Consider the following 25,062-nt stretch of genomic DNA (forward strand, 5'->3'; position numbering starts at 1 on the left):
TTTAACTGTATAGTTTGGTAGCATTGAGCACATTTATATTAGAACAGGGTTCTAGTGTCAGCATTTTACCAAGTGAGGGGACCAGAACAATTTCTGCTTTTCACTGTGGAATGTCATTTGAATCAGAAATCTTCTTCTGGGGACTTTATTTGAATTTCTAACTTTCCTTATTACTTGCCAGGGGGAAAACGCATATTGAACAACAAAATGGTTAATGTTCATCCTCAGAGACTAGACCTTGTCAATGTTCTCTGATGCCCAGTAGGACCACTGCAGGAAAAAAAAAAAAAAGTTAATGAGACTGTTGCTAGGAGACGGGAGAGCCAAAAGCTCATAGTCTTGTAGGGGTTCCACTGGAAATCAAGGCAACTTAAGTATGCTTCGGATTAAAGGTTTAGCTATTAAAATCTGCCCTTTGATGAGCATGCACATTTTAGCATATAATGTTTAGTATGATTTCATATTTTTGGAGAATTCTTGAGAATAATCTCAAGGCATTTCATTTCTTTCCATAGGGATAATCCCTTTTTCAGAGCACATCTCATTTCCAAGTGGCTGTTGCGCTGCTGTTTGCCCCCACTCCTTCAGTGCGACAGCCTCAGAGCTGGTGGAAAGACTGCATGCCACTGGTAAGTAGCTGAGAAATATTTTGTAAAATAGATAACCAGACTAAGATTTTTAAAGCAAGTGATGTGTTTTGATGGACTAGAATAATGCAAAACTCTGTAGGAGTCTGATGCTAATCAGCAGCATTGGGGAATGGATTAATTTAATTCTGAATATTCCCTGGTCATTTTTCTAGTTTAAAGCTTGTTTCTTAAATCATGGAGTTGCTAGGAGGAAATGTAGAAACTTTCCCCTCGTGATTCTTGTAAGATGTTTCCTAAAATAAGATTTTATGACGAAGTTACTAAATTGGAAAATTGCTTTCAGAATTGTACCTCAGTTTTAAGATATTTGGATTTGATATGATGAAATGGGTTATAATTGAAGATGTTCTCAAATCTGGTTTATTTTCTCAGTGCTGGGAGAGCATAATAACAATATTATTTTGCAATGGAGAAAAGGATATGATGCGTCATTTTTTAGAATTAAGAAAGATGTGTGACTGGATGTCTATACTAGAGAGAAAATAAGGAAGGGGCAGTTTGTAATAACATTCAGATTGATTGCTTCATGTGAGATATGAACGTGTACTCAATGAGAAACATTAAAATTTGGCTTTAGGATGAAAAAATCATGAAAAAGTAATAATGAATATTGTGATTGTGCCTTCATAGGAAAAATTTATTTGTATTTTTGGATAGTGATTTATACAGTAAAGACAGAATGTTCTCAGTGCTTCTTTTATTTTAAAGGGATGTAAGAAGGATAGCAGGGATTCTTATCAACAAAGCTTTAATGTTTGTTTCTGAAACAGTTCTGAAAATGTCTATGCTTTTGTAGTTCTGTTTCTGCCAGAAAAAAAAAGTGACGTGGTGGTTTATTTCTTTGAAATTCAGATTGACATTTGAACGGGAGGAAAAGAAAAATGACAGATAAATAGGTAGATCGGTTTTTGAGTTAGATGACAATGCAGCAGCAATCAAGAAAGAAAAGGAAGAATGAAAAAGCTTAAAAGAAAGTCCACAGGATGGGCCATTTTCCCAAGTTGAACATGTCTGCTGGTAGCATGTTTTGCAGAGGGAAAGGGAGAGAACATACTGGAGGCAAAGGGAGGGGGTGCTGAACAGAGCACTGCGGCAAAGCGAGTACTGACGCATCCAGGGACATGTGACCATTCTCTGGTGTGGCGAAGAAAATTTGCCAGGACTCCATCTTGTATAAGAAATTCTATACATACTAGCATGCAAATAATGCTATGATCTTTCTGTAGTACATAATGAGTTCATTTTGCGTGATCCTCTACTGGTATATATTGGTATTTTGTCTTTGCATCTACACCTTCCTCTCTGTGCTTCATGTGCTTTTATACACTTACTAAAATGTTTAAAAATGAAGCTTTCCCCTTTATTATAAAAATATCATAGTTATTGTAGAAAATTTTGAATAATTTAAAGATGACTATAAAAATTACCCACAATCCCATAACTTAGAGATAATTACTACTGATCTAATTACTGCCAATCTCTTTACTCTGAATATATGCAAATAAATGCATAGAAATATATATATTATACAAAATGAAGATCACATGTACATATAATTTTTAGCCTGTTTTATCCATTAAATATATATTGGGAGCAATTCCCCATATTTTAAAATATTCCACAAGAATGTGATATTTTGTGGATGTATAATTTTCTATCATTTAGATGTCCCACTAAATGTCTGATTATTGAATGTTTATATGTGCCTTATTTTTGCTGTTATAAATAACTGAAGGAATATCTTTCCAAATAAATCTCTGTGTGCTTTTCTGGTTTTCTCCCCCCTAGGATAAATTCGTAGATGTGGAATTCCTGGATCAAATGGTATGAACCAGTTTAAGGTTTCTTCTTCAAAACACCTATCATTTATTATATGTGGTAAAAATATTATTTTCTAGCCATTGTTTGCCTATTGATTTTTATCATTTATAGTTGTGATTTTTTAATATGTTATAGTTTTACATGTTAGATTTCCATATCTGACCATTTTAAGTGTTGTGATTTTTTTTCTTTCCTTTGATTAGTGTATTCACCTGTATTTTTCCTAGTTATTTAATTGCTTCATTTTTTACAGTTAACTCTTTAATCCTCCTATAATTCATTTTGATTTATGATATACAGAAGGAATTAATGTGTTTTCCCCTAATAGGTCACCAATTGCTTCAGCATCACTTATTGAAAAATCCAACGCAACAACTGTTCTTCCATTAGATAGGGTGTAGCTTTACACAGGTCGGCCATTTTCTTTACCCAAGATGATTACATTTTGCAATAGTACTCCTACCTTCCTGCAGCTTCTGACAGCATACTAGAGCACCATGTTTGTGCCTTTCAAAAATCCTAGGCACATGCAGATTAGGGCAGTGGTTTTGAAACAGGATTTTGTTTTTGTTTTTGTTTTTTCAAATATGTTTGCCACATGCTTGATACAAATTAAAATTAAGGAATCCAAATATATGAAACCACTGTTTGAGGTGTGCTATTCCTCTTGGGCACACCTGATATCCCAAATGTGTGTTTAAAAAATGCCCCCAGGGTTAAAGTTTCTCCTTCAACCTCTTTTTTTTTTTTTTGCTCCTTAGATACTCAAAGAGTTAGTTTCCTGGACTCAGTTTCTGGAAATTTCTAGAATGATGTAAGAGGGAAATAGAAGAAATGTGTGAGGAGTTGAAGTAAATAATGTTTGCCAGCCTGTTGCTGACAGTAATCTGATGTAGGGATTTAAAGGAGCTAGGGTGAGTCCTAATCCATATGCTACCACTGCCACTACCTCTTCTAGATAGGGACACACCCCAGTGGGATCCACCTCTTTTCACACTGCAGATGTAAGGCTCGAGCTATAAAGCAAGGAGTTTTTTAGTAGGAGATGGGTTAAATATTGCCCAGAGAGATCCGACAAGTAAAATCACTTGCTACCCATTACCAACGCTTTCTCTCGCCCCCAACGAAGCTTTCTTTCTCTATTGACTTCTCGCCCCGGGCCTCTAGCTTTACTGATTCTGGAGAAAAAAGTGGGGAGGGGGTGGAGGATGGCACGTGAGCGGGAGGCTGCCTGGCCAGCAGTTATTGCAAGGGGCTCCTTTGGCTCACAGCCTCAGTTCCAGTAGTTTCCTGACTTGCCGCATTAGGGTGTGTTTTGTTTATGAGGAGGCTGGTTTCCCTGGCAATGGCAGCTCGCCAGGGCATGCGCAATTGCTCCACTGCAGTAGCAGAATGCGGCTGTGGGGGGGGCAGGGGAGGGATCCTGAGGGCCGCAGTGGCTGGAGTTATTTGGCAGACATGACGTCAATTTTTCTGAGCTAAACTGCCATCGTTATTGTATATAGAGCTTTAGTTTTTTGTTTTTTGTTTTAAATAAAGCTTGGAAGGTTTTTAGCCACTCCCTTTCTTTCCTCCCAAATTAACTGCTCTCTATATGCTCACCAGTGACCACAAAATCATTCTAAGGCTTACCGATGCCCTCAGGGCCCCGAGGGAAATCATAACAGTGTGAGAACAGGAAACAGACTGCCTGGTTTCAGACCTCTGCTGCTTGCTAGTTGCATGACTGTGGGACAGCTACTTAAATCTCTCAGTTTCCTCACATGTAAAATGAGGCTGATGACAGCACGTTTAGAACAGTGTCTAGCACATAGTAACCATTATGTAAGTGTTGTCTATTATTATTTGTAGATACTAAGGGAGACTTCCCTGGAAGCAGACTTGTATCCGCAGTGTACAAACTTACCCTGTAATGCACACAATGACCAGATAACACAAACACACATTTATCCCCACAGCATACAGACTCTTGTCACAGTACACAGACTTGCTTTCCAGTACACAGACATATCCAAAGGCACACTGACAAGCACCACAGCAAAAAGACTTTCCCCAGAGCACACAGACACTCCCATTGCATGTATCAATAGACTCTCCCAGAGGCACCTATATTCTCCTTAATGCAGAGACTCACCTAAGGCACACTGATGCACCCAGCATGACACAGACTTGCCCCCCCATAAGGACTCCACCATGGCACACAAACAATGCCAACATCACATACTGTTCCCACATCACACAAACACTTTCTAGGAAACACAAAGCCTACAGACTTACCCCATAGAATACAGCTTCCCCCATAAGACACATATTCTCAAGGCCAATAGACTCACTCTACAGCACACAGACTTTCTCCGGAGCATACAGCTTCTTCCTACAGCAAACAGACTCTTCCCAGTGCACACAGACTCCCCTGACATCACACACTCTCACCATAGATCATAGACTCATCCTAGAGCACAGGGACTTTTGCCAATGAAACAGACTTTCCCCGAGAACAGACTCATGAGACAGCTTGAAGACCCACATCATGATACAAAGACTCCCACAACGGGCATACTTACCCCATTGTGTACAGACAAGCACCACAGGCCACAGAGCCCACAGCACACAGACTCACCCAACACTACACAGACATTTCCCAGAGCACATAGACTCACCCCACAAGCAGACTAAACCCATACTACAGAGACTCTCCCTATAGCTTTCAGGCAAGCTTACCACACCACATAGAAATGCAACAAGACATCTTACAGCATATATCACTCCTTGATGCACAGAATTGTGCAACAGCACACAAACTTGTTCTACAGTGCACGAATTCATGTCACAAAAGACATACTTACCACATAATACAAATACTTGCTCCAGAGTACACTCATTTGCCCTAAACTATCTGGACCTTCCCCAAAACAGAGTTACTACACAATGTATGCTGTGTCCCTGCATCATCAAAATACAACTGAAATTCCTCAGACCCACTCTGATCAACAGACATACCTCACAATACACAGGTTGGCATCAGAGTGGGAAAAACTGGCTCTACAACAGACAGTTATTCCACAACAGACAGACTCGTGCTGTAGAGACACCTCATCTTTCTCTAAGGTATTCAGACCTACCCTTTTGGACACAGTCACAGATGTGACCCACAATACGCTCACTCATCCCACAGTACCAATGAAACCCACAGCACAGAAACGCATCCCACAGCAGAGCACTAACCCCACGGTGCTCAGAAATGTCAGCACACACACTCGCCATACAGAGTTATCTCATACACAAAAAACAGTTCTGGCAGTGCCCATACAATGCAAACATGTATCCCAAAATATGTGAAACTATTTGCTATGTCACTCTTAGGTTTACCCCAAAGCACATAAACCAGTTTCACTGTTCAAGCTGCTGCCTACAAAATAGGATATATCCAGTCATGAACAGAAATTCACCAAAATTCACGGATTCACCCATTAATATACATCCTTTCCTCACAACTCACACAAACACCATCGAGTACTAGACTCACCCTAAATGTACAGACAAGCCCTTCAAGGCACAGACTTACTCTGTAGCATACTAAATCATAGCTACCACACTTAGATGTGTCTTCCATTCACAGTTATCCTGTAAGCACATAGTTGCCTCCACAATGCACAGACTTGCGTCATAACACAGACTTCCTCTACAGTGCACATAACCTTTCCCAGTCTGCAGATGCACAACACACATATCACCACTACAGTGTAAACATTTCCCTGGACAGACATGTTTAACCATGCTGTTGAGCTACACCTCTGGCCTACAACAACAGAATACAGCTTGGTAATGATTCCCAGCAAGGCCTCTAGACCCATACTAACTGGGTTTGAATCAAGGTCCCATCAGTTGCTGATCGTATCACCTTGGGTAAGTATATTTCTTTGTTCTTTAGTTTGCACCACTGTAAAACAAAGATAACAATAGTACCTACCTCAAAGAGTTGTTGTCAATAATAAATACATTAAGATTTGTTAAGTGCTTAGGCCAGTGCCTGACACATAGTGACAATTAGAATTGTTAATTTATATTACAACCATCACTATCATTACTACTAAAACCAAAAAGGCCTACCCTAGATACCTAGAATCATCTGACAACATGAAGACTCACCATATAATATATAGATTAGCAGCCAGGCAGAGCGGCTCACGCCTGTTATCCCAGCACTTTGGGAAGCTGAGGCCGGCGGATCACCTGAGGTCAGGAGTTCGAGATCAGCCTTATCAATAAGGTGAAACCCCATTTCTACTAAAAGTACAAAAATTAGCTGTGTGTGGTGGTGGGAGCCTATAGTCCCAACTACTCAGGAGGCTGAGACAGGAGAATTGCTTTAACTGGGGAGGCAGAGGTTGCAGTGAGCCATGATTGCACCTTTGCACTCTAGCCTGGGTGACAGAGCGAGATTTCATCTAAAAAATGTGTATATATATATAAGCCCTAGAATATCTAGAAACACTCGACAGCACACACATACCGTACCATAGCACCCACATACTCTACAGACCAGAACCCTCACCAGACATCACTCGCCACACACAGAATTACATCACAAGAAGAAATTTGTGCACAGGCTTGCTCCATAACACATCCCACAATACCCAGACTGGAAGCCAGGCTGTGTGTTGTAGCCAGCCTTACCACACAAAGCACAGGCACACAACATAACACACACACATCCTAACCTCATAGATATGCCCTACATCACACAAACACATCCTATCACACACATATTTTTGTTTCACAACATGTGGATACTCCTGTTTGTCGCAAACATGTTCCTAAATGCATGCTCCTAAGATTGGCAGCATCACATTATAATACAGAACCCCCATTCCACAACACGTCTTACACTTATCTCATGTTTATCCCATAAAGAATTATATGCCCCACATCTCCTAAGTTGCCCACAAATCTGACTTACCTCAGAATACTACCACACATATGACCAGGCCCCACACCACACAGGTATCTGTAATTCCTAGATAAGTACTACTATGCAGCGATATCCTCTTAAACACAAAACTCTCCTGAATGCACAGTGTCACATCAAAACAGACTCATCCCATAACATGCAGATTTGTACTAAAACACCCAGACTCCCAGAAAGCAAACCCAGGCCCACAATGCTAAAACCTACCACACAGTGCCCAGACTGGCATACGACAAAGACTAGCCTCAACTCATCAAGTCTCAACCCACATAATATAAAACTTGTTTTACAATGGTGAAAAGCTTATACTCAGACTGCCTGGGTTCCAATCCCACATATATCACTTACTGATTCTGTGATCTTGGAAAGGAAAGGTTTCTTGAACTCTCTGTGCCCTAGAGAGTTCAAACTTTGTTTTTTTGTTTGTTTTTTGAGATGGGGTCTCACTCTGTCACCCAGGCTGAGTGCAGTGACGCAATGTTGGCTCACTGCAACCTCTGCCTCCTGAGTTCAAGAGACTCTCTTGCCTCAGCCTCCTGAGTAGCTGAGACCACAGGCGTGCGCCACCATGCCTGGCTAATTTTTATATTTTTAGTAGAGACTGTCTTTTACCATATTGGACAGGCTAGTCTTGAACTCCTGACCTCGTGATCTGCCCGTCTCGGCCTCCCAAAGTGCTGGGACTACAAGCTTTAGCCACTGCACCCGACCCTCAGCTATTTATTAGGAATAATATTGTAAATAGTGGTACCTATCTCTTATGGCTGTTAAGAAGAATAAATGAGTTACTGCCTACAAAGTGTTTAGAACAATGCTTGGTAAAGAGTTAGTGTTTAGAATAATGCTTGGTAGTGTTATTGGTGTTAGCTGATCAGGTTGTCATTGTTGTCATTACTCCACGTGGAACTGGACCGTAAAGGTAAGTAAGACTCAATCTAAAACAACTAGAATCAACCCACAATGCATAGAATATCCCTCATAAAGCACAGAATCACATCACAATGAATGCTCTCGCCACTCTTCCTATAACACCCATATTGACTGCACCTATTTTTTTCTTTTTTTGATACAGAGTCTCGCTCTTGTTGCCCATGGTGGAATGCAGTGGTGCCATCTCAGCTCACTGCAACCTCCACCTCCCAGGTGGAGTGCAGTGGTGCAATCTCAGCTCACTGCAACCTCCGCGTCCTGGGTTCAAGCAATTCTGCCTCAACCACGCGAGTAGCTAGGATTACAGGCACCCCCTACCACACCCGGCTAATTTTTGTACTTTGGGTAGAGACGGGGTTTCGCCATGTAAGCCAGGCTGGTCTTGAACTCCTGCCTCGGGTGATACACCTGCATCAGCCTCCCAAAGTGCTGGGATTACAGGCTTGAGCCACTACACCCACCCTGACTGCACCTATTCTACAATGCCTAGAAGCATCTATCATATAGGTCTCTGCATAACATCCAGACTTATCACACAACACCTAGACACATTACAATGCACAACATACCGATGAAACAGAAACTCATTTATGCAAAGATTCATCTCAGTGTTAGCAAATGCACCCTATCATACACATATGTGCTCAACAATACACATACTCACCCCAGAACATCACCCCAGAACATCACATTGGCTCCACAACACAAATAACTCACTTTAAAATCTCTAGAAACAATCCACAAACCATAGCCTTCTCTAATATGCAGGACGGCATCGCACCACATGAACTTGACTACAATTAACAGACAAGAAACCAGGACATGCACCATAACACATACATTATCCCTATGACATAAATGCTGGTCCAGCAAAATACTGTCTTGCCTATACAACACTAAGATTGCTTCATAAAATACAAACCTGTTGGACAACACAAATTAAAATATTTCAAAATGTACATATATATTTCATAACACACAGACTTGCTCTACAACACTTAAACATACCCAATATCACCCAGACTTGACTCACAGTCACCAATTGCCCCAAAACACATGGCAATACCCCATAAACAGTGTCTCTTTTTTTTTTTTTTTTTTTGAGATGAAGTCTCTGTCTGTCACTACCTCAGCCGGAGTGCAGTGGTGCAATCTTGGCTCACCACAACCTCTGCCTCCCAGGTTCAAGTGATTCTCCTGCCTCAGCCTCCCCAGTAGGTGGGACCACAGGCATGCGCCACCACACTCAGCTAATTTTTGTACTTTTAGTAGAGAAGAAGTTTCACCATTTTGGCCAGGCTGGTTTTGAACTCCTGATCTTACTTAGGTGATCTACCTGCCTTGGCCTCCCAAAGTGCTGGGATTACAGGTATGAGCCACCATGCCCAGCCTCAGTCTCTCTCTCTGTCTTTTTTTTTTTTTTTGAGATGGAATTTCACTCTGTCACCAGATTGGAATGCAGTGCTCACTGCAATTTCTGCCTCCTGAGTTCAAGAGATTCTCATGCCTCAGTCTCCCGAGTAGCTGGGATTATAGACACACACCATCACCCCCAGCTAATTTTTGTATTTTTAGTAGAGACAGGGTTTCACCATGTTGGCCAGGATTGTCTCAATCTCCGGATGTCGTGATCCACCCACCTTGGCCTCTCAAAGTGCTGGGATCATAGGCGTGAGCCACTTCGCCTGGCCAGTGTCTCTTTCTAACACACAGACTAGCCACACAAAATAGCCTCTTCCTGCCACAACTTTCCTCACAGCAGTGCATCCCATAAAGATGGTCCTTACACAGAGAAACACAATGTGCAGGTATGTTCTGCAACACACAGCCTTCCTGGACAAGACCTAGACTTCCCGGAAATACCCAGATCCATTTTACATCATAAAGACTCATGTCCCAGATTAGTCTGCCAACCAATGGACATGTTTCACAATGCACGGATAAAACCACAAGGCATGAACATACCTTACAACACATGGAAATACACAGACTCTACTTTTAATGCACAAACATCCATAAAACACTTTCTTGTCTCTTCAAAACTTAGCTTAATATCAGTAGAAATGCTCAAAAATACACATAGACTCAACAAGGTATAGGCATATCCCACTTCAACTAACCTTGTCCTATAACTCCAAGACTCATCTGAAACATAGAGATTCATCATGTCACACCTAGAATGGCCCCCCTCACAACTCAGAGTAGCTCCAGAAAATCCAAGTAGGAGCCACAGTATATGGGCATAACCCCACATATATAAATCCTTCCTACAACATAACAACTGATCCCACAAAACGCTTTCTTGCTCCACAACACCAACACTTACCTCCCAGTGCATAGAATTGCTGGACAGTACAGACACTTCCTGTAATTTACAGATATGATTCATAATAGTAAGATTTGCTGTAGCACATGCTGACTTATCCAAGCCACACAGAATCACAACATTATATGTATTACGGGACATGTCCATGTATTTTGGGGACAACTGAACTTACCCCATGACACCCAGGCCTTCCTCAAAATACATGGGCATGTCCCATAATACATAGAATTTCCAGACAAGAAAGACTGGTTCTGAAAAAGAGGTTTTTGATTTCATAACACCACCATTTAGCTGAGAGCACACAGAAATGCTGAGCAAAACATGCATAAAACCCCACGATGCATAGACATGCCCTACAACACCCAAAGTCACTTCATATCACACAATCTCACTGCAACACACTGATACAGACTCACCTTGAGACACTCAGACTAACACATGGCATCATTTCTACCACCACCTAACCCTAATTGCTCCTTGTCACCAGAGTTACATTGCAGTAGCCAGACTTGACCTGTAATAGTCTGATTTGTCCCATAACAACTAGACAAGACTATCCACATGATACATACAAAGACCCCCAAAATGTTTGCTTGTCTCTACAACACTGAGAGTTTCTTAAGAACACACAAAAATGCTGAAAAATACATGACCAAGTCCTGCAGCACCAAGATACGCACCTGTAACACCCAGATTTGCCACACAACACCCAGAATGTCCCTGCACAACACCAAAATGCACCACAATAAGAATACACGCCTTGCAACACCAGGGTATGCCTTACACCAGCAGTCCCCAACCTGTTTGGCACCAGGGACCATTTTTGTGGAAGACAGTTTGTCCACGGTCTAGGGGTGAGGTGGAGGGGTGGTTTTGGGATGAAGCTGTTCCACCTCACATCATCAGGCATTAGATTCTAGGAGTGTACAACCTTGATCCCTCTCCTGCACAGTTCACAATAGGGTTCATACTATTATGAGAATCTAATGTTATCACTGATGTGACAGGAGTCAGAGCTCAGGTGGTAATGCTTACTCACTCACTGCTCACCTCCTGCTGTGTGGCCTGGTTCCTAACAGGCCATGGAGTGGTACTGGTCTATAGCCCAGGGGGTGGGGGCCCCATGCTCCATAATACACAAACCTTCCTAATAGCATAGACTGACTCTATAGTTACTTGCCCCAGTAACATGAAGACATGCTTTAGACCACATAGAAATGTTGGATAACACACAGAAAAGAAACACACAAATAACAGATATCCCCTGTAACATTTACACTCATTTCATAATGCTCAGGTTCACCTGTGACAGCTGGATTTACCCCAAATACCTATACCTACCCCACAGCACCCAGACATGCCTCACATAACCAGAAACATCACATATCACTCAAGCACCTTCCAACAATCAGACTTGCCTGGCAACCCAGACTTGTCCTACAATACTTAATAATGGCCCACAGCCAGGAGACTTCTCACAACTTACAGACTGGCCACAAAAAGCATCTTTTTGCTTTTGCAACATCAAGACTTTCAACACAGCACATAGAAACAATGAACAAAGTGCAGAAAACCCCAGAGTGTACTGGTATGCCTAATAACATCCAGACTCACCCCATAACACATGACCTAGACTGACCCAATAACACAGAGTTAATACCCACAATAAACAGACATGCCGTCTAATATATGAATTCATCACGCAACAGTCACACTGTCCCCACAAACACCTTTTTGGCCTCAACAACAAAAAGACTAGCTTCACAGAACAGAGAAATGCTGGACGGTGCACATGCAATTAAAAAAACTCAACCTCACAGACCTAGCATTCATCACTTGAATGTGTTACATAATAACAGGCATCATCTTATGGCACACGTATCTACCCCCAGCACCAGAATAGCTCCATAAAACACCTGCTTGCTTCTACAGTATGAAGACTTGCCTCTTAGCACAAGTTTGACACGCGGGAGAACACTCAGACAAAACCCTTAACATACATAAATATCACCCAGATTTGCTCCACAGCATGAAATCTAACCCCATGAAACCAATACTACTCCACAAAACCAGACACACCTTATATCACCCAGACTAGCTTCACAACAGCCAGGCATAATGCAAAGCAGTCCCACAACTCATGAAAATACTCCACACCCAACAAACCTTCCCCCAACACAGAAACTTGCCAGGAAAAACAACTTCTTGACAGTCTCACACCAAGACTTGCTTCAAAGCACACAGAAGGGACACAAAAGGATTGAAAACATGCAGAAAAACTTTGCTATGTGCAGATGTACACCAGTACTGACCTCACATTACACAGAGTAATACAACAAGATCCATTCTGGTTCCACAATACACAGACACATTTCATACACACACACAGATATGCCCCCAAAGAAATAGATTGTCTCCATTATGTGCATATGAACCCAACGAAATATTTTTGGACGTCTGTACCACCCAAACTTGACTCACAGCACACATAAATACTGAAGCACACAAATGAAACCTACATAGCCCAGATATATCTATTGTTTGAAGGTTTGCTGCAAAAAAAAAAAAACAGACTTACCCCATGATATAGACTTGGCCCATTAACCTATTCTCACCTTGAATCACAAGGACTAACACAGCAACAATTGGATGTGGCCCACAACTGCAGACATGCCCTACCAAGCAACTTTTTGCCTTCATAACATGAAGACTTACCTCACAGAACACGGGATGAACAACACAGACAAATCAGACAATGGAGGAACATGTCCCATGACCCCCAGACTTGCTGCACAAGATTCAGACTCACACTATGGCACTCAGACTCAATAAGACTGATTACTTCACAATATACAAACATAGCTCAAAAAACACAAACAACATCTACAACTAACAGACATGCCCTACAATACAGGGCATGCCACATAATTCACAGACTTTTTCTACACTGCCAACACTTATCTCACAATACAAAGACATTCTGGATAATACACAAATAAAAAAACCACAAAGATGTGCCTCATAGCACCCAGACTTGCCTCATTATTTTCAGACTTACCTTATGGCACCCTCACGTACCTATATTATATACATTCTCTGGAACACTCAGCTTGGCCCCAGAATATACTTACGTGTCCATGCTCCACAACCTATGCAAATACCTTCCAACATATGGACACACCCACAATACACATACGTTTTACGCAACATAGACTGCCATCAAAGAATGGCATTGTAGTGCACAATTACAACCAACTCAGATCTACCCTACAGAACAAAGACCCCCATACTTACCACACAATTCCTAAATATACACCAAACACTCACACTCACCCCATACACAAACCCACCCTAGAACAGATGCAGCATCACACATAGATTTGCCCTCACTTAGAATAAATTCACAGCTCACACTTGTCACCCAGTGCGCAGACACACCTTACCATGTACAGACATTTCGCAATGTAGACATTGCCTAAGCAATACACAGAATTCTGTAACGTCACAGAGCTCTTCCTACAATGTCAGCTTACCTCACAGCACCTCGCATTGCATCAGAACAGATACTCCACCCAAAATATATGGCTTCTTCCACAACTCCTGGATACAGCTCACAGTACACAAATATGTCTTGTAAGATATAGACTCCTCCGAAACATGAAGTATTGTATAAGAACTTACAAGCATTTCTCAAAACATATACTTTTTAATTAATGGACACACAACATCTAGTCACACTCTCAAACACACAGACTTGCCTTCCTCCCCACCACCCGCTGCTAGTGCATGCAGCAGGTCTAAGATATTCTGCAGAAAACAGACTTGCCCCACTCTGCATGGAATCCTACCCAACTTTCAAATTCATTCTACAATGCACAGACTTTTACTCATATGTAGCATTACCCCACAAAGCAGAGACTTACCCACAAAGCAAATGATTACCTCAAAATTCACAGAGCCACCAGCTATGCATCCAAACACACAGATATGTGCCACAACACCAAGAAACACTCTACAACGTGCATATGAACCCACGTTGTCTGGTCTCTTCCACACTAACCACTCAATATCTAGACCAGCTTACTACATCACACATGCTCCATGACATAGGACTCCCAGCATAGCCCATGGAACCCTGTCACAATGAATAATTTTACCTTACAGTGCAAAAACTCACAAAATGCCAAGACATACCCCACAGCTCATTCAATATCACCATAACACCTAAAGTTGACTGAAGAGTCAGTCATGTACCAGAGTACTACACATATGCCTCACAATGCCTACAATGAACCTACAAGGAAATGCCTTGTCCTATATTGCCCATACTCACACCAGGACATGCCTTATAACCCACAGATAAGTTCCATAATGGAAAAATCTCCCTAACAATGCACAGCCTCACTCTACAACATACAATTGCTCCACTATGAGAGGAAGAGATCCCAAATATCCAGCCTCACCCATGAACTCATGGTCTTGTCACACCACATTAAGACATGGTTCCACAATACCCAATACAATGTAAGACATGTCTCACAATGCACAAACTAGCTCCACAATGCTTAGATACAACTTACAGTGGACACATGAACCCTATGACAGAAAGTTTTCCTACAAACACAAAATTGCATTCTGATGCTCAGTTTTACCCCACAAATGCACACAATCACTCTGCAATGCAAATGCCCCACAAAAAACTGTGTGCCCCCCCAACACCCAAAATTACCCTAGGTCTCACAGACTTGCATCACAGGATCAAGACCTACCCCATATTGTACAGATATGCTCCTCACTAGGCATGCCTTTTACAATACAGCCTCACCCCATGAGGTACCCTTGACTGAAACCCTAGACATGGTCTACAATGTACTTAACCCCACAACAACTTGGAAAACTCTCTAATGAAAGGCACATCCTCCAATGTACAAAATATCTTGCAAATTCGTAGACATTTCCCACAGTCCCAGAACTGCCACATCATTTTCAGACCTTCTTCCAAATGCAGACTTACTCTAAAACACTTAGAATCAAATTACACCTGCAGACTCAAGCCATATTAGATTCTCCTCATAGTGCACGGACATGCTTCACAGCACTCAGACTCTCCTAGAACACACAGAATCTCATCACAACCTCGCATCACCCCACAGCATCAATATGTGACCCACAAAACATAAAGTGTACATGACAATTCACACCAAGCATCACAATGTACAGACTTGCCCCACAACACTGAGACACATACCATGTGAAACACAGACACACCTTATCACATGAAATCACCCCACAAAACAAGCATCACATAACACAAAAACCCATAATTCAAGGCATGCTTAATTATAACTTGGCATACCCCACAACACACAAAATTGCATTATAATGCAGGCTGACTTTATAGTCATGGTCCTATAGTATTATAACAACACAAGCTTCACCACACCCCTGAATTGCCCCTAACCACCCACATTCTGCTTACAACAGCAAGACACACCTCATATCACATCTAGAAACAGCATGTATCATATAAACTTGTGGAATTGGACCACAAGTTCCAGAATTGCCATGCTAGGTATAAATAGAGGCCCATTCCTGAGGGACTGCAAACCTCAGAAAAAAAAAAACCATAAATTTCCTGTAAGGCACAGACGCTCTATAAAATGCAAATATTGCTCCATCACATGGAGATTTACTATAGCTGTCCAGAATCAACCCATGAAATATATAGTCTCACCCCATGACTTCAAGACACATCCCACAATATGCAGACAGTCATGTACAGACCACAACACCAGGGCATGCCCTACAAGGTGAGGACATGATCCACACTCTGTAGACTCCCCTAGCACTGCATATAATTGCATCCAGAAAATCAAAATCATAAAAGTCCCAGCACCTAGAATCACTCCCACAAACCATACTCACCCCAAACCAGATGCCCATGACTGACTGGGTCCACATTTTATAGAGATAACCTATGGTAAAAAGGAATTTGAGAAGAAAAAAATATATAGAGAGAGATGTACGACAACCCACAGATTCCCTGTGTGCCATTTAGATATAGATAGGCCTTTTTTTTTTTTTTTTTTTTTTTTTTTTTGAGGTGGAGTTTCGCTCTGTCGCCCAGGCTGGAGTACAGTGGTGCAATCTTGGCTCACTGCAACCTCCGCCTCCTGGGTTCAAGCAATTCTCTGCCTCAACCTCCTGAGTAGTTGGGATTACAGGTATGTGCCACCACACCCAGCTAATTTTTGTATTTTTAGTAGAGACGGGGTTTCATCATCTTGGCCATGCTGTTCTTGAACTCCTGACCTCGTGATCCACTCCTCGACCCCAACAGAGTGCTGTGATTACAAGTGTGAGCCACCACACCCAGACAATATATGCCTCTTTTAATGTAGAGAAGAAACTTGCAGTGCAGACATGTATCCCACTTGGCACAGATTGGCACTACAAGGAACTCCCTCACAGGACCTACACTTACCTATACTTTGAATAACCCACATACTTAATCACAACCTACTTTCCTATCAGAAAGACTCATGCCACAACATGAAGCTCATTATTCCAAAGCACATAGAACCAACTCTCATTGCAAAGAGACTTCCCTTCTAACAAAAAGATGTTCTCTACCACACTCAGACTTACCTCACCTCACCACACTTGACCCACATCTGGTCTTGCACCACTACACAGAGACATGCTATTTCACCCAGAACACTCAGGGTTGGCTCATGGCTTTTTTTTTTTTTTTTGAGACGGAGTCTCACTCTGTCGCTCAGGCTGGAGTGCAGTGGTGTGATCTCGGCTCACTGCAACCTCCACCTCCTGGGGTCAGGCAATTCTCTGACTCAGCCTCCTGAGTAGCTGGGATTACAGGCACCCGCCATCACACCCAGCTAATTTCTGTATTTTTAGTAGAGGCAGTGTTTCACCATGTTGACCAGGACTGATCTTGAACTCCTGACCTTGTGATCCCCCCGCATCAGCTTCCCAAAGTGCTGGGATTACAGGCATGAGCCACCACACCTGGCCTACCTCATGGTCTTTATACACTCCTACCTTAGACTCATATCAGGATGCAGAGAAGAGGCACATACAGGGAAGTGTAATCCACAATGCACATTCTCAGTCCACAACACATAGACTTGTCCCTAATTTCACAGCTGGCTCTTATAATTCCCAGACTTGCTACACAATACTTGGAAGGCCTTACAACACCTAAAAAAAGCAGTATGATAGGTACGCTCACTCTAGAACATTCGGATTCACTCATAAGGGACAAACTCAGTCAGTTACATCGAATACCCAATACCATATTGTTTGCTCCACAGAATATGAGGAGAGGGCCTAAATGCTCACACAGAGCTTTGACAAGTGACTTTATTTCTTTGAGTCTGGTTTACCCATTTGTAAACATGGATGCAATATTTACTTTTAGAATATTCCAAGGATTAAATGAGATAACTTCAGGAAAGAATCAAGGTTCAGAACATAAAATTTAGAGGCAGACTTGCCTGCTTCCAGTCCCGGCTCCACCACTCCCTGGTGCTATGACCTGGGCACATCAGATATTGAAATACTCTGTGGTAGAGCACAAGGAATATGTGTTTGGCATCTGCCAGACCTGGTTTTGAAATTTGTCTCTGCCACGTATTGGCCATATGACTGTAGGCAAGGTACTTTAATTCACTGATCTTTAATTCCTCACTTATAAATTGGGGATGATGGTGGTCCCCACATTCAAGGCTGTTGTAAGGATTAAATGATTCCTGGCATCTTAATCTAACAAGCAAGAATGTGCAGGCACAGACAGAGACTCACACCCAGTGTGTGGGTATATGTATATTATGTACACATGGATACATAGACATGCAGAAGCTCACACAGATGAATATTTGCAAGCGGTAAACATGGGGACCAAACATGTCCACACAGATATAGATGCTATCTTATATGCCTGGACTTGTGCAGAGATAAATACAGATGAATACAGATAAGGTCCCACAGACTTACATATGTACACCTAGACATGGCTACTGCCCCCAAACAAGACAAGATTTCACCCACTGAAATGATGACACACTCAAAACCCACATTGCAGGCTGGGCATGGCAGCTCATGCCTGTAATCCCAGCACTTTGGGAGGCCGAGGCAGGTGCATCACCAGAGGTCAGGAGTTCAAGACCAGCCTGGCCAACATGGTGAAATCCCATCTCTACTAAAAATACAAAAATTAGCCGGGCATGGTGGCGTGTGCCTGCAATCCCAGCTACTCAGGAGGCTGAGGCAGGAGAATCGCTTGAATCCAGGAGGAAGAGGTTGCAGTGAGCCAAGATCGTGCCATTGCACTCCAGCCTGGGAGACAAGAGTGAAACTCCACCTCAGAAAGAAAATAAACATTACAGGCACATGCACAAAGAGCACTGTAAATGTCCTTGCATATATAGACATTTAAATGCACATGCAGATGTACACTCATGCCATGTATACTCACATAGAAACACTCAAGCAGACTACATCTTAAGCATGTAAGGGACATACACATATTTCTAGATAATACCTACCCAAATACACTCTAAATGATGCATATGTACATATAGATAGCCACTGGCACACAAATGCACAGATGTAGAGACATGCACCCTCACATGTCAACATATATACACACTGGCATGCACATATCCACATACACTGATCTACAAATGTATTCCTATGTTCATGAAATACAAGTCCTAAATGCACATTGAATATATGAATATACATGCATGCATGTGCTAGTGTCAGTACGTGGATGCATTCACGGACTTAATCATGCCATAGACAGAAACACAGATTTACACATACACAGATATTAGAGACACATGCAATTTATACATATGAAAAACACAGACACCTAACCACAAAGAAGCACTTTTTCTTTCTTTTTTTTTTTTGAAACAGAGTCTCAATCTGTTGCCCAGGCTGGATTGCAGTGGTGCTATCTCAGCTCACTGCAATCTCCACCTCCCGGGTTCAAGAGATTCTCTTGCCTCAGCCTCCTGAGTAGCTGGGACTACAGGTGCATGCTGCCATGCCCAGCTAATTTTTTGTATTTTTGGTAGAGACAGGGTTTCACCGTGTTGGCCAGGATGGTCTTGAACTCCTGACCTCATGATCCACCCACCTCGGCCTCCCAAAGTTCTGGGATTACAGGTGTGAGTCACTGCGCCCAGCCAGAAGCACTTTTTCAAAGGAGGCTAAGACTTTTAATATGCCCTTGTCTTAGTCTCTTCAAGAGAGAATGGAAATTATCAAGCTCCTTCTGCTGCATATACTGTATAAAAGTAGATGTGGACATTACCAGAAGGATCTCTAAAAGATCTTGAGTTCACATGTGAGTATGCACACACCTCACAAACCCACATGCAAATGCACTTTCACATGCAGAGAATCAAAGACATAAAATCACGTGGAATCGCAGAAATAGAAACGTGCATAGACATGTATAGAAAGATAGATAGACAGACACACACCTCACTTAAATGTCAAACTGTAATATTTAAATGCATGTGTATTGAAGTTAAAAACAAAACCAAACCTGCATTTTTATCCCAGCTCTACCACTTACTAGTTCAATGATTTGGGGCCATTTTCTTGACTTCTCACCTGTAACACAGGAGTAATATTAGCACCTATCTTTTAGAGTCATTTGAAGATGTAGTGAAATGAAGGGCTTAGCTCAGTGCTTAGAATGTCATAGATTCTGCTGCTATTGCTGCTTTATTGCAGCGTGTGTCTGTAGTCTCAGCTACTCGGGAGGCTGAGGCAGGAGAATCTATTGAACCTGGGAGGCAGAAGTTGCAGTGAGCCAAGATCGCGCCACTGCACTCTAGCCTGGGTATTTTTTGGTTTGGGTACAAAGTGCTTAGCTAGATAGGGTTTGATTTTTGTGGTCAAGCTGCATGATTATTTCGTAAAGATGTATGAATCAACTTTTTTTGTAAATGTATTAATAAACAATAATTATCCGGGTGTGGTGTGGCTCACGTCTGTAATCTCAGTACTTCGGGAGGCCAAGGCAGGTGGATTGCCTGAGCTCAGGAGTTCGAGACCAGCCTGAACAACACGGCGAAACCCCATCGCCACTAAAATACAAAAATAAATAAATAGCCAGGCGTGGCGGCGTGTCCCTGTAGTCCCAGCTAGTTGGGAGGCTGAGGCAGGAGAATTGATTGAACCTGGGAGGCGGAGGTTGCAGTGAGCCAAGACTGCGCCACTCCACTCTAGCCTGGGAGACAGAGTGAGGCTCTGTCTCAAAAAATAAATAAATAAAAAGAATAATTTATTAATGTAGTAATATAGATTATGTTCACAAACAAGGTCACTTCTGAGATTCTCAGTGATCAAAGGGATTATTACGGTCTCTAGCAAATGGAAAGACCCGAAGCAAATATTTCCTGCTAGTGTGGTTTGTTGTTGTTATTACTGTTGTTAGTGTTCTTTTCTTCTTTTCAGGAAGAGATGGAAGATGGAGAGAGCAGGGTGCAAGAAGAGGAAGAGGGCTTCACGCCCAGTGCACATTAGCCACCTAGTGACCAAACTGAGTAAGTACCGTATTTGTGGATTGCTCAGAAACGTTCCTTAACGTCACCCACTGCAAGGTTGGGTAACCACCCTGGTGAATAAGCATGTATACGTCAAGTTATAGCGGTTTCTGCTACATATCTAGAAATAAAAAAGTCATAAAATAAAAAGAAATCTTTGTCTCTAACTTTTCACCTTGCCACCCCGAATTTCCCTTTGGAATTCACTGAGACTCTGTTCTATAGCAGTGATCTTAATACTTTCTAATTATTTACCACCTAAAATCATTTTGGAAAATAATCAACTCCATTACACATCTTGAAATGAACATCTGAAATTTCTTATCATATGTTTAAATATTTGTAGTGTTATTATTTCCAGCATATTGTGAATACTCATACTTTTAAATTGATTTCATCAAATTTTTGCATGCATTCAACGAAATAAAAATACCATACTCATTTGATATTCATAATTGTTGGTTAAAAAAACATGAACAAAGTCTCCTTTAGCAGTCAGAAATTTCATGTAATTTTCTCTCTCCTTGAACTTGCCATTCCATTCAACTTCTCTACATAATGTATAGTAATGTCTATATTTTTAATGTTTAAAGGCCCTTTATTAGTCACCTTACCATACATGCCTGCAAAAAGCATACAAGAATTGAAATAAATTTTCTGCGACTCTAAGCCTCAAAAGATTAATTTATTAGTTTAGTTTAGTTTAGTTTAGTTTTTTTGAGATGGAGTCTCGCTCTGTCACCCAGGCTGGAGTGCAGTGGTGCCATCTCGGCTCACTGAAAACTCCACCTCCCAAGTTCAAGAACTTCTCTGCCACAGACTCCCAAGTAGCTGGGATTACAGGTGCCCACCACCACGCCGGCTAATTTTTGTATTTTTAGTAGAGATGGTGTTTCACCATGTTGGCCAGGCTGGTCTTGAACTCCTGACCTCATGATCCATCTGCTTCAGACTCCCAAAATGCTTGGGATTACAGGCGTGAACCACTGTGCCTGGCAAAGATTAAAATTTTTATCATAGAATTATTACTAGTACACACTTAATCCAAAGAACACAAAATATCACACATTTAGTAACTAGTAAAATGAAAAATAATTTGAGACAGAGTCTTGCTCTGTTGTCCAGGCTGGAGTACAGTGGCACCATCTCGGCTCACTATAACCTCCACCTCCCAGGTTCAAGCAATTCTTGTGCCTCGGCCTCCAGAGTAGCTGGGATTACAGGTGTGCACTACCAAGCCCAGCTAATTTTTGCATTTTTAGTAGAGATGGGGTTTTACCACGTTGGCGCCGATGGTCTTGAACTCCTGGCCTCAAGTGATCCACCTGGCCTCAAGTGATCCACCTGCTTCCGCTTTCCAAAGTGCTGGGATTACTGGCCTAGAATTAAACTTTTTAACAATATTTTATGAAAGAGTCTAAAAAAATTGCTAAATATAAAACTAGCACATCATTTTATTTTTGATAATAGGAGGTAGAAAATATAAAGGATATTTATAAAATGAAATGAAGATTGATTTTTTTTTTCTTTTTTGGAGTCAGAGTCTTGCTCTTTCTCCCAGGCTGGAGTGCAGTGGTGCGATCTCAACTCACTGCAACCTCTGCCTCCTGGGTTCAAGTGATTCTCACACCTTAGCCTCTGGAGTAGCTGTGATTATAGGTGTGAGCCTCAACACTTGGCTAATTTCTGTCTTTTAGTAGAGGCAGGGTTTCACCATGTTGCCCAGGCTGGTCTCGAGCTCCTAGATTCAAGCAATCCATCTGCCTTGGCCTCCCAAAGTGCTGGGATTACAAGCTTTAGTCCCCGCAGTTGGCCAATGATTGATTTTAATTGGAAAATATATTTTACAATACAGTCTGAGAAAACAGGTTCTAACAGGTTTAATAAAATGATCACATAATTTCTGAAATAAATCACGTAATTTCTTCTTTAATTAATTAAAATTTAAATTTTTAAATATTTTTGATACATTTGTACATACTTGTTAGGTACATGTGAAATTTTGTTACGTGCATAGAATTAGTAATGAACAAGTCGGTATTTAGGGTCTCTGTCACCTGAGTATTTATCATTTCTATGTGTTGGGTACATTTCAGATCCTCTCGTCTAGCTATTCTGAAAAACACAATAAATTGTTATTATGTATAGTCACCCTACTATGCTCTCAAACACTAGAACTTATTTCTTCTACTTTACTGTATGTTTGAAGCAATTAATAAACCTCTCTTCATCTCTCCCCTCCTGTCTATACACCTTTCCCAGTCTCTGATGTGTATCATTCTACTCTCTACCTCCATGAGATCAACTTTTTTAGCTCCCACATGTGAGTGAGGACATGCGCTATTCGTCTTTTTGTGCCTGGTTTATTTTACCTAAGATAATGACTTCCAGTTCCATCCATGTTGCTGCAAATGATAGGATTTCATTCTTTTTATGGCCCAGTAGTATTCCATGGTTCATATGTGCCATATTTTCTTTATTCATTCATCTGTGGATGGACACTTAGGTTGATTCCGTATCTTTGCTATTGTGAATAGTGCTTCAGTAAACATGGTAGTGCATGTATCCCTTTGATATGTTAAATTCTATTCCTTTAAATAAATACCCAGTAGTGGTATTGCCAATTTCTATACGTAAGTTTTACCAGTCTAAATAATTTTTTAGTACTAAAAAACAGTCCAGTTATATTGAAAAGAATCAATAGGGGGGAATAGGGAAGAGACAGTGGTGGGTGGGGAGTTGGGGAGAGATAGCATGGGGAGAAATGCCAGATATAGGTGAAGGGGAGGAAGGCAGCAAATCACACTGCCACGCGTGTACCTATGCAACTATATTGCATGTTCTTCACATGTACCCCAAAACCTAAAATGCAATAAAAAATAAAAATAAAAAATAAAAAAAAGAATCAGCGCCAGCAATATATACTGCAATTAGTTAGGAGATGCTTTTTTTCCCAGTTGATGACACATGTTAGTGAATAGTATTGAGAATAGCTGGAAAATAATGCTTAATTTTAAGCATGTGGGAAAAAATGGTGTTCTTAGGCAGATTCATTTAAGACAGAATACATGTGAGAGTTGAGAACCTGAAAGTAGATTCACTGATACTGTTTCTACTCAAGTACTTCTTGAAAAGAATTTGTGGGCCGGGCATGGTGGCACACACCTGTAATCCCAGCACTTTGGGAGGCCAAGGCGAGTGGATCACCTGAGGTTGGGAGTTGGAGACCAGCCTGACCAAAATGGAGAAACCCCCGTCTCTACTAAAAATAAACAATTAGGCAGGCGTGGTGCTGCATGCCTATAATTCTATCTATTCAGGAGGCTGAGGCAGGAGAATTGCTTGAACCCGGGAGGTAGAGTTTAGCAAGATCACACCACTACACTCCAGCCTGGGTGACAAGAGCGAAACTCCATCTCAAAACAAAAACAAAAACAAAACAAAAGAATTTGTGTAACAGTAGCCTACTTTGAAGACCAATGTTCTAGTCTGTCTCCTGCAAGATTGTTCCAGAAGAACAATATATTGTTGTAATTGTTGGAATAAACCATTTATTGTAGTTCATATTGACAATTGTGCAGTGGAAGTCACTTTTGAATTTCTGCCAGATGCTTCCGTGAGTGATCATGTTTGAGCAAAATTTTCTGGAAGGGATTTTGTTTCGTTTTGTTGATAAATATATATATTGACTGAAGTTGTTTTGTCCAATATGGGAGCCACAATCACATGTGACTGTTTAACATTTGAAATGTGGCTAGTACAAACAGATATGCTGTAAGT

The 25,062-nt window shown here is 41.4% G+C and overlaps 1 long non-coding RNA gene across 2 annotated transcripts in view; it reads left to right on the forward strand.

Annotated features, from left to right (window-relative positions):
* The first annotated feature begins 333 nt into the window (after positions 1-333).
* Positions 334-25,062, forward strand: part of LOC103790386 (uncharacterized) — a 66,531-nt gene continuing 41,802 nt past the window's right edge. Inside the window, exons 1-5 of one of the 2 annotated variants that reach the window (XR_013531385.1) lie at positions 334-392; positions 516-629; positions 2,439-2,474; positions 4,323-6,377; positions 21,194-21,282. This is a non-coding gene — a long non-coding RNA (uncharacterized LOC103790386). The remainder of the gene's footprint in view (positions 393-515; positions 630-2,438; positions 2,475-4,322; positions 6,378-21,193; positions 21,283-25,062) is intronic. The other variant, XR_004738822.3, reaches the window with a different exon arrangement.

Source organism: Callithrix jacchus, chromosome X, assembly GCF_049354715.1.
Source record: "Callithrix jacchus isolate 240 chromosome X, calJac240_pri, whole genome shotgun sequence".
In the NCBI taxonomy this organism is placed as follows: Eukaryota; Metazoa; Chordata; class Mammalia; order Primates; family Cebidae; genus Callithrix; species Callithrix jacchus.